Here is a 12163-nt window from a genome sequence, read left to right on the forward strand (position 1 = left end):
GGGGCATGTGGGCCTTGCAGGGGTGGTGGTAGCCCCTGCGGGGGCCATTTGGCCCCCTGTTGGGGGCCCATATCCCTTGTGTGAGGGACAAAGCCCCTGTTGGGGGGCCATTGTGTGGGGGATGAACTCCCTTTTGGGGGCTGAACCCTTTGTGTGGGGGCCTTTGTGTGGGGGACAAACCCCCTGTTGGGGGGCTGAATCCTCTGTTGGGGGGCCAAACCCCTTGTGTGGGGGCCCTGTGGGAGGGCAGCGAAATATGTATTCATGAATTCATGAAACCTGTATTTAGAGTTCACTTTATTATTATGATAAGAGACTTGCTTTAACACTGTAGATATATCAATAAAACATTTTCCATTTTCGCTCTCTCTGTCTCACTCTCTCTCTCTCTTTATACTGGTCTTTTGTTTTACTTATGGAGGAACATGGATTTGGGGGTATTTTGGAGAGTGACTTTGGGAATTTTTTTTATCAGGGATTTTTAAATTTTCCAATAGGGAACACCAGAATTTCCACTAGGGAGGCCAGTGGCAGGACCCTGCTTGCTCAGAGCTGGCACCTTGGACCCATCTGGCTGTGGCTGATCTCCTGGCCAAATGGGGCCAGGAAGACATGCTTTGACAGTTCAAAGCAGGCCTCCACACCTGGAACATCTTCCGGGTGACAGCTGGCCAGATAGCCGGGTAGGAAGCATACACAGCAGTAGTGCAGCACAAAGGCCAACCCTGCAACCACAGTGCACTGGCAGCTTGCCCAGAGGGGCAGATGCCTCTACTGGCTCTGCAGTCCCCATCTGAGTTTGGGAGGTGCACAGCAGGTCACAGCCAGGCAGCAGCTCCCAGTGCCAGACTGCTTCAGTGGGTAGAGGGTACAGGGAACTTTCAGGGATTCTTCAGCAGGCCAGCTGGCACACGGGGTAGTGTCCCCTGGTACCAATTGGCTGGGCCCCAGAAGCTCCTGAGAGCTAGTAGCCCCGAGCTACTTGCCAGGATGGATTTTTATACTGCTGGGGCCAGGACAGGGCAGCTTTTTATACTGCTGGAGACTGCATGGGTTCTGGCCCTGGGTACTGGCTCCTCCTGGCTGAAGATCTGGGAGGAGCCAAGCAGGGTTATTTTGCCCCAGGTGGCACAATTTGCTCCACAATGAAGTGCATGTCCAAGCATGTGCGCTGAGGCAAAAAGCCCCAGCTCAAATTTGCACCACTTCTATTTGAGCTGCTGCAAGTGCATGTGCTTGCATGTATGGATGCGCCCAAGCAGTCATCTTGTCTGGGAATGAAGGGCTCCAGGTTTGTGCCTTTGCTTGGCAATCACCCACAGCTCTGTCCTACAGAACTATAATCACCTGTTCCAAAAGGCCTGGTTTGTAATGATTCTCTGGATCCCTGTCTCCTGTTTCTGAACTGTTATTGGTTCATGGTCAGAGGTGGGTCAGGAACAGGAGACTGAGATCCAAATTCTACTCTTCTCCATACCAAATCCAATTCTTCCTATTAAGTCATGTTTCCTTAAATTCTAATTGGTTTTGTTGCTCTTTGCTGGACTCTTTCCAATTTGACCATGTCTTTCTTTCCAAGCAATTCTCCAGTATATATTTGTGCATGGAACTGTCACATGCCAAGTTCAAGATTTTTCACTTCTCCCTATTGGATTTCATTTGATTAACTTCTGACCATTTCTCCAGCCTGTGCTGGTCACTCTATATTGTGGCCCTACCCTTAAATATCACTATCTGCAACTCACCCACTTTGATGTCATCTGCCAATTTTTTAAGAGTGCATTCAATCCCCTTCTAAATCATTAATGGAGATATTAAACAGTACAGAGCCTAGGACAAACCCCTGAACCTACTTGAAGCCTCCTTCTAGTTAGACATTAAGCTACTGATGGCTGCTTTCAGCCTGATGATCCCACCATGTATCCATCTTTCAGCACCTTTATCTATGTTACATTGCCTTAGTTTGCTAATGATAATGTCATGGGAGACTGTGTCAAAAGCCTTGCTAAAGCCCCTATACTTATCTTATGTACTGTTCTCTGCACATCCATAGCATCTAATACCTTGTCACAGAAGAAAATCAAGTTGGTTGGTCAGGCATGACTTGCTTTTGGTGAATCTATTCTGGCTGTTTCTCATCATTTTGTTCTCCTCCAGGTACTTATAAATATATTCCTTGATGACTTGCTTCATGATTTTTTGAAGTATTGAGGTCAGACAGACCAGGTTGTAATTCCCCAGATCTTCCTTCCCTTTCTTAAAGATGGACACTATATGTACCCTGTTCCAATCTTCCAGGACCTTGCTCAGCTGTCATATAGAAAAAGTATATATTCTTCAACTAAATCAACCCAGAGTCCTCCATGTATATATCTTGTTTTGTACTGGAAACTGACTCATGCTGAGATAATACCAAAATACATACAAAGGCCATTGGCCAAAACATACTAGTGAAAAATTATGCTGAAAATTGTCAGTGACATTGTGACTGTTCAAGATAGTCTTGTTGCTTAAGATTATTCCAGTGAAGAAACTTCTGGGAAATTGTAATATCTTCATATGTTTTCAAGAGAATGGCTAGAAATGGTCAGGGAGCAAGAATAATCCTATAAAGGCCCACCTTCTTAGTTGTAGCATTTGAAATAGACTTATTTTTTTTTACTTGTTACTACCATTGATGAGCTTTATTTTTCTTATCTCAACTGTTGCTGAAGTGGCTATCAATATTTCTATGCAAGCATATTCTTATAGTATTTTCAATCATAGTTTCAGCTTTTATAAATGTTGTGGAAAACAACAAAAAGAGTCACTCAGCCGGTTTTGTGGCATTTTTAATTTTAGGTAAAGAAAAGGCCATTTTCTCATGAAAACACTTTAAATTGTTTGAATGATGGTAGGTTTTCTTTTTTGCCCTTGTTCAAATTCAAAGATCCAGATAAGTTCTTGTTTGTCTGTTCAGAGCACCAAAAGCGATGCAGGTGTCGGTGGATCCCTATGTTTACCTGAAACACCCTTTTAAGATAACGGTTCTCTGCCTGAAGGTCTGCTTTGTTCATGTGGAACCTCTTGCAGGATCGGAGCCTTAATCTACAGTAGGGGTATCAAATTCACTTGGTGCTCTTGGGCTGGATCTGAACTGCAGGGCTCATTGTGGGCCAGCTCTAACCTGGGGCATGAGGGCTGCCTAAGTGGCCACCATGGTGGCAGTGAGGGGGTCTGGCAGCAGCAGAAAGGGGTCCAGCAATAGTGAGTGGTCTGGGGGAGTGAATCTGGGGCCAGCAGTGGTGATGGCCATGCCCATCAGGACCAAAGATCCCTGGATTCTGTAGCAGGCCATGCTCCCCCAACTTTTGGTGCCTGGTGGTAGGTTGGCAGGTCCGATAAGGAGGCCGTGCAGGCTAGATTTGGCACATGCAACCTATGTTTGATGTCCCTGGTTTACAGGCTTGTTGTTTTAATTATTGGGCAGCCGGGGGGAGGCGGGGGGGCGGGGGGTGATACAATCCAATCCATTTCCTGCTGGAGGTGATCACAGAGCATAAAAGAGATTTTTCCTGCTAGTTGTATTCTGTAGTCCTGCCTGGTATATTCATCTTGAGGCCAGAAAAACAAATAAAAACACTATTTTAAACTTATTTGTAGCAGTTAGGTCACATTCACACAAGCCCCAGCAAAATACAGTGTAATGTGATTCAACCACAATATAATTAAATAACCAGCATCTTAGCTGTGTACACAAGGTTTTATTTCAGCAGTGTCCTTCCTTGTGCACTGAGAGCGCTCATGTGTTGTGTTTCTCTGTCATAATGTGGTACAGACTGGAGCACTAGTACAAAAAGGAAGAAAAAGGAACTAGTGAGCCTATTTTTTGTTGGTTCTTTATTTGGATTTCTATAAAAATGACTCTCTTCAAATGACTTTAGGTACTTTAACTGCAACTAATTAAAATAAACAAAAACAAGGGTGAACCGTTGAAATACAACAGCAAGGCAAAGTAAAACCAAAAAAAATCTACCCATGCAAACCAGCCGTGACTAAAAACATATTCTCTCCTGTAAGGTGTAATTTGCTGAATACTTAAATAAATAGAACTGGTCTATTTTGAAACATCAGTGATTCTCAATCAAAGTGCTTACAGCACCCTGGGGTACCTTGAGATTCTTTCAGGGGTGCCATGGGGTGCTATGCAATATTAACTGTTATGTGAGCAAACATGATTCACAAGATAAATGGAGAGATTTCAAATAGAAATCTATAGCCTTAAGAACATTCTGACGTGTTGTTGTTTTGCTGAATTCTTTGCAGCAGAAAAAATGAATCTGGTATTTTTCTGTAGTCAAAAACTGAAAGAAAACTAAGAGCTGGTATTTTCCAAGGGGTGCTACAAATGTATTGAGGGGTATCTCAAATCTTAAAAAGTTGAGAACCACTGTACTACATCAGAAGAATTCTTGTACATCTTGATCTGATTTCAAGTAGCACCACCTCTGATTCCTATCAAACACCAAAGGGTAGCTTCTCTGTGGTACCTGGGTGCTTTGCATAACTTGAAATAAAAGCAATCAGTATACTTTTTGGTATAGAAAGGATATTCCAGCTGGATGGCTTGTTCTCTCTACTTAAAATCTACCAAGCCACCTGAAGATAATTCCAGTAATACTCTTGTGCCTGTATGGAGACTCTGTATAACACCTAAGATAAGTATGGCACATCTGACTTAATTTTCTTAAATAATAATAATAATAATAATGATGTCAGGTAGTTTTCAGATGGTGTGTGTAATCTTGAGCTTTCCAGGAGACTTATGCTGGAAATATTTCTCCATCTCCAAGATAAAAAACCTGAGGCACAGGAAAGTGAAGTGACTTGACCAAAAGTCAATCTTCTGGCCAGTAGCAGAGCTAGGGATAGAAACTCCATCTCTTAAATCTTACTACAGTGTTCTATCTACTAGTCTGTACTGCTTCCAATAATGCTCAGTGCCTAACTATATCATGTGGGTTCTGTGAAGATGGATTATTTTTGTGTATATAGAAGAAAGCAAAGCTTCTACCTTTGGCTCTAGGCAGCTTTGACAATATTGAAAAGTGTAGATTTTGGTGAGCCAAATTATAGCTGGTATCAATCAGTGCAGTTGTTTTGAAGTCCAGAGAACTATATGAAGTTATATGGGCTGAGGATCTGGCCTTAAGTTTATAGAGCATGGTGCATGTGGCAAAGACTCACGGTATAGTATTTGCAACAGGAGGAAAAAAGCCATTACATTAAAAGGGCTCTCAAGCATGCTTGCATGAAGCTTAAACTACTTCAAGGGGGAGGTTGCAGAGGTAGCAACTTGAATCGAACTTGGGAAGAAGAGCACAGGTTGCAAGAGACAGGAATTTGTATTATGCGCCAGGAAGTCAGGCTGTATGCACAAGGCCCGAATGCTAACCAAAGTTGCAATATCTCTGTAGGTGGTGCTATTAATAAAGAACTAGTTTAGATTTAGAAACATGAGGCCATATCTTGTTCCATCGGTTAAGTACCTTTGTTTTCCTGATCAAGCTCCTGAAAAACAGTTAACACAAAAACTGGATGCCTCCCTCTCCTTATTGGTGCATTCTTGTGACTTACTGTTGAAGCTAAGATGATGGCATGTTACAAAAGCAGATGTGTTCAACATTTTTTCAGGGACTCAAGGAGCCTAGAAAAGGATTGCCTTCAGGCACCTCATTCCACCTAATTAAGAGGGATAGGTAGAATAGGATTTGGCCCATGCTGACTTCTCAGTTTATTACCCATCATGCAACATGTGAATTAGAAAACATGGTTTTGCCTTCCTTTGCTCGCTGTCCTACTGTCCAGGGCTCAGTTGGAGTGACATATACTGTACCCTTTCCCCTTCTCACCAACACATCTATACTGCAGAGAGGTGAACTGAAGTCAGGGGAGCGTACTCAACTATTTAAGGCAGCCAGCAGCACAAAGAAGTCTTTGCAGAACAAGACTGAGCCCTAAAAGTGGATTGTATTATTATTGTTGAAGATTAAGCCCTAAATTGCTTGAGGGGTGGGGAAGAAAGTTGCAAGTATCTTTTCTGAATATGGTTGGAGTTTGATGATTTTTATCCCTTGAATACTGATATTTTGTCAGCTGTGCCTTTAAGCAGTGATTTCAGCACCAATGTATCCCATTATGATTTTATGTTTTATTAAGAAATCAAACACAGATAATTACCCACTGGTTTTTGGATTTTGTTTATTTTTTAATAAAAAGAAAAACTTAAATGCTTTGTGACAGTGAAAAAAAAGGCTGTAAATGTAAGATTTCCAAAGTGTCTGGTAGGAGTTATTTACAAAAGATTTAGCTCAGTGACTGGAGGATATTCAAAAATGACTTTTCACCTATTATCCTGTAAGCTTTCTTAGACAACAAAAAATAAAAAGACTGTCTCCTTTTTCGCAGCAACAACATGTGAATGGAATAAATTGAGGAAATCCATTTTGCAAAGGCAGCAAACTTCTAAAATGTTGCAGGCATTGTTCCAAACCCAGCGTAGTGATTGCAGTCAAGAAGGCCACTAGAGAACAAAGATTAATGATCACTTGCTGTTTCAGAAATTCTTATTCTCTTTCTTTTACCTTTTTCTTCTTTTCCAGACCATATCAAGAATGAAGACAGATGCTCATTTTTGCATTGTTTACTATTTGCTTTGTTTTCTTAATGGAAATTTACAGGACCTATGCCAGTCTCATCACCACTTCATAGATATTATTTGCTCTCAGTGGAGTCAGCGAGGAGACTCCTATTAGAATCACTTATAGCTGAATCAAGCTCCTGAGTTATATTTTAAATAAAGGTAAATATTAAATAAGGCAACAGCAGGGCCTTAGCTCTATGTTCTAATTTATTCAGCTGTATTGCTACATCCCATGTTGCATAAAGTCTCAAACTTTGAAGCCAGAAGAGGCCATGACATCTCTCAGTCTCATGTCCTGTGTATCATAGGCCATAGAATTTTACCCAGATATTCCTACCCTGAATCCAATAAGCTGTGTATGGCCAAAGCAAATCTTCCAGGAAAATACACCATTGTGATATGAAGACATCAAGAGATGGAGAATCTACATTTTTCCTTGGCTATTTGTTCCATTTGTTTGTTCACATGCTTTAGGAGCACTTGTTTGTAAATTCCAGCTGTTGTTAGGCTGTTCCCCTCTAAATTATGGAGATTTTTAATACCTTGGAATTTGTCCCTGTGATAGTATGTGAGACCATGTATTCCCTCCTCAGAAAGAGTGGGGCTAGGTATAGACATTACATTTTTACTGGTATAAGTGATTGGAAGCTGGTCTGTACTCATAGCAGAACAGAAGTTTGGCACACATAGACTGGTTTAAAAATGGTAGAACCTGGTCTAAGATTCCCTCCCCCCAAACCCAAAAGCATGAATGTGTGTTCTGTTCACTACTGATCTATCCTACACCACTTACAGACAACTGTGTAACTTAGATCAGTTCCTCCTTGGACTTTTTCAATGTTTGTACTTAGCCTGGTCTCCCTTTTGGGCTTCTCCAGGGACAGGCAACACCAGAATGCTCTCACTTTGAGCTCAAGTGTAAACTGATGACCTAGCCTTGAATTTGGTCCATATATATGGCTGTGACAGAGCACCTTTTGGGTGTCTGTCACTTTAAGGGCTGGGAGTAGGCACCCAGCAGGTGTAAGCCATCCTTGATGAGGCAGCCGTTTTAGATCCTTTCTCTCAGGCCAGGAGCAGCAGTTTGCTGCTGGCAGATGGAGCAATAACATCCAGCTGAGCCGCTGCTCCCAGAATACCTTAGAGGTAAGTGCAGGAACTATGGGGGTGGCAGGAGGCTTCTGGTCCTGGGCATGATTGGAAACTGCACCTTTCCAGGAAAGGATGGCATGGTGGGACTAACTGTGGCAAGGGAGTCCTGAAGAAATGCTAGGCCAGTTACCTCCCTGATGAAAGGTGGGTAGAGGTACCTTAACCCCAGCCCCCACCATCTGGTGGGTCATTGTGGGAGTAGGGGGGCTAGGCACATCTGCCGAGAGGCACCTGAGCCCATAGGGATGTAAGAACTAGGGGTAGGGGCCAGGCACACTTAGAGAAAAGCAACTGAGCCCAACGGGATGTAAGTCCCCAGGCCCTAGTGAGAGGGCAGAGTTGAGGCCAGGCATGCCTAGAGGGAGGCACCTGAGCCTACAGGGGTGTAAGACCTCAGGGTCCCAGTGTAGGGGCAGAGTGTTTGCCCATAAAAGGGCTGAAGTGGCCTGGTGAGGGGCTAGGAGTAGAGTCAGCCCAGAGTTTAGTGAATTAACTGGTCACTGCTCAGGGTCACAGGAGAAGCCCAAAAGGCTGAGCCAGGTCCACTCAAGGAGTAAAGAGATAAGCTTGATGGCCTACGTGGTCACTCAAATGGAGCAGGGTGGGATGTATTTGACCCAAAACAGGTCAGTATGAGAGAGGCCTAATAAGAGCAAATGGTGGGTCAGAGGCCCCAGTGAGAGAGGGGCAGAGTGAGTGTGTCTCAGGACAGGGAAGTGTGCAAGAGGCCTAGCAATGAACTGAGTTTGGCCTGTCCTCAAGCCAGAGGTGTAACAAACTGTCATCTCTGAGGCATGGGACATGATACGGCAGGTTGGAGTCATGTAAAAGCCACCCTTGAAATCAGGGCGCTCAAAGGGTAGCCTCCCACCTAGTACCATCTATGCACTTATTTAACAACAAGGCATGGCAGGTGAGGTAGGCAGATGGTTTCTCCATAGACAGGTGGTGGGACAGTACTGGAACTGGGCCTGGGAGTTTACCCCTCTTACAGTGGCATAAATTAGACAAAAAATCCCATTGTCCTCTTTCAAACAATGTGCTCCTCTTATTCTGCCTGCTCCCATTGAAATTATGTCAAGTGGGAGTTTTTAGCTTAGCCATTTTTCTGAAGTAGAAATCAATCCAACCCTTAAGTTCATGAACAGCCCTTACCTATATCTTTTGTTGACACCATTTTTCCCAGAACCATGTCAACTGCTTTTCTGGGACTTTTTATTTTCTATGATTCAATCATGACCATACAGTCAGCACCTCCTTATCCCCTTTAGGTTGTAAGCTGTATGTTGAGAACTACTGTTATGAACAGCATAGTTTCCTGTGGGTTTTTTTTTTTTTTTTTTTTAAAGTAGCTATTCCATCAGCTATTGTGGTGTCATCTTGGCTTGAGACTTGTCTATAAAGAGACTAGCCATATCTTATGACTAAACTGAAATTGGAGACTCCTGAGCTGAAATCTCTTTGGGTTCTATGTAAAGGACCTGCTAGCAGGGCTGTGGAAAACCCCTTAAAATTAGCATCTGCTTTCTTGGTCCAGCAGATTCTTGGGCTATTCAACTTCTTGCATATAGCAAAACTTTTTATTTCTTGGGCAGGCTGAAGGTGGGAAAGGAAGCCAAAGAATAGTAGCAACAGGGTCAATGATTGGTGGGTAGTTTCTTTGCTTGCTTCCTTGCTTGCTTGCTTCCTTCTGGCTAGGCAGAGTTTGTTGGATTAGACTGATAAATTGGATTTAAAATATTAGAAAGGTAAAGTAATCAGAGCAAGGGATGGGCACCTTTTTGGCTCATCTATAATACAGCAATAGTGGGTCCTGGTAGGGATGAAGCTGATCACACATCAATCATCTATATCTGCTGACATACCCAAACCTGGAATTACACTGATAAGACTGCTTCAGGCTCATTCTCAGTGATCACTTTCAGGCTGGCAGGAGCAGGAAATGAGCCCACCCCAAACTTGCTGACATATTTCCAGGTCTGGGGAGTGTGTGTGGACATGGGTGGGTAGGAGGGAATTGCTTAGGCCTGTCCTCACTGGGACATGCCACGACCATAGTGTGGACAAGCCTTTGATGGTGGTGATATTTAATATTTGTACTGCAGTCATGCTTAGAAAGCCATGCTGAGGACTAGGACTCTGAAGTGACAGTGTCAGGCCAGTATAATATCTAGCCAATAAATACCGTGTATCAAGGAAAAAATGACTTCCTCCTGGTCTATCCAAGTTGTCTCACTTGCATAAATGGTACTGCCACATCCACTTTCCCAATACTTAGTATTATATTTCCCTAAGGATCACTGACTAGTAGAGGTATGAAGAAGTACTTGCCCCTACTTAACATAGAAGTTACAGCTTAACAGTGGAGCACAGCGTAAGTGTGTGCTGTCTGTATTCCTTCCTTCCTCTTGAAGTATAAATCCTGCTTATCCTGTTATCATAACCTTGCTTGGTCTATTTGTCTGCTGATTAGCTATTGACTTGAAGAGTCTTTTTAGGGTCGTGCAGAATGTTTTGGAAACAAGAAGTTAAGCAATAACAATTCCAGATGAAATCTAATGGTCCAAGAAATGCTGTGAAAAATCCAGAATACAACACTGAATATTTCTTTACAGGAAAGACTATAGAAACATATCATTTGTATTTGTGAAAAGGAACACATTTGTTCACTGTCACACTTATTCAGAACATAACGTCAGATCAATATAGGAATCAGAGGTAAATTGATGTATAATTTGGGGAAAGTGAGAATTATGGGAACCTGTAGACAGGAGCCCTTAATTGATGTAATTCCATTTACTGCAGTGTTGATTTACATGAAGTGAGGATCTGACCTATCATTTGGTCTATTCATATTGCAACAGTACAGCCATAGTGGTGATAGTCATTATCTGCAGAACTTTGAGACCTGAAAAATAATTTAAATTTTCTTTAGAAGAGGACCTATAGTACAAACAACAAGTATCATAGATTTTCATCTGCCAGTCAGGAGCAACCACTGTGATCTGTTAGTCTGACTTCCTGTTTATCACTGACCACAGAATTTCATTAATTAATTATTCCTGTATTAAGCCCATAACTTGTGGTCAAGCTATAGTCTGTCTTAGAAAGAAATCCAATCTTGTTTTAAAGACTTGAACTGATAGAAATTATATCAAATTCCCAGATAAGTTGTTCTGATGACTTATTACTCTCTCTTTTAAAAAAAACAATCCCTAATTTAGCCTTGAATGTCTTAGTCTCCAGCCCCATTGATTAGATTTTCATATGGCTTTTTGTGAGATCCCTTTGTTCTCTGAAATCAGCTTCCTAGATATGCAGTCAGGAGTCAAACTTGACCCTCTCTTCATGCCCACACAAGGCCCGAAAGCAGCTGAGCCACTGTGGGTCTGTTCTGCTGGGAGATAATGGTATGTATGGCTAGACTGTGCAGACTGTGGAGACCTGCATTCCTGAAAACTACTGATCCTGTTGGCACACTGAAGCAATCTTGAGGTGCATTTTGCACCTACCTGGAAGATTTACAAAGGGTGCCTAGCTCTGTGAAGCCTCTTTGGAAACCTCTCAAAAAACATGTTGGATTGGATTTCTAGTGTCTGTATTGAACCAGCTAGGGCTTTAAGGCAGTACAGCCAGACTGTATTCTTCAACATTAACAAGGAAACTATTTCAGAAATTCACCAGTTTTGATAGGACTCTTGGTGTAGTAAGGCACTACTCAAGCTGAGTAAGGATATCAGCATCTATTCCAATGAGCATCAAATACATTTCTATATTTTATTTGTTGCTATCCTTCCTATGTATTGCAAAGGACACATAGGAAGTTGGGGGACAGGAGCAGAGGGAGTAGGGTGCACATGTGTCACACATGTACCCACCTTACCTCAGTGGTGAAGGCAGCAGCTGCAGAGGAGACAGTGTCCGGGGCAGCAATAGCTGATTTCCCCCTAAGGTAAGTGGGGCAGAGGGTACAGTGCAGCTGAGGCGGATCTGGAGGGGAAGCCCTCCAGAGCCCTCTTAGCTCACCTGACAGGGAGCCGCACTCCTGAGCTGCACACGGGCAGCGCGTGCAAACAGTGCGCAAACAGGCACGCTCTGTAAGGGTGCGCCAGTGTTCATGTAAGGCGGGTGCGAGGTAGCTACCCAGAGCGGCACCTCCAGTGAGCAACGGCAGCAAGCGCAGCTCTGCAGACATGGTGCAGATGCGAAGCACAGCTGCCAGGGGCCCTGCCTCGGTGCTGCCACCTGCCATGGACTCTTCTGAGACCTCCACCCAGACGGCGCTCATGGTGGGGTCGGTGGCCCCTTGCCCCCCTGTCTGTGGGGGGG

This window comes from Crocodylus porosus, unplaced genomic scaffold, assembly GCF_001723895.1.
Source record: "Crocodylus porosus isolate Cpor-Errol unplaced genomic scaffold, CroPor_comp1, whole genome shotgun sequence".
NCBI lineage: Eukaryota > Metazoa > Chordata > Crocodylia > Crocodylidae > Crocodylus > Crocodylus porosus.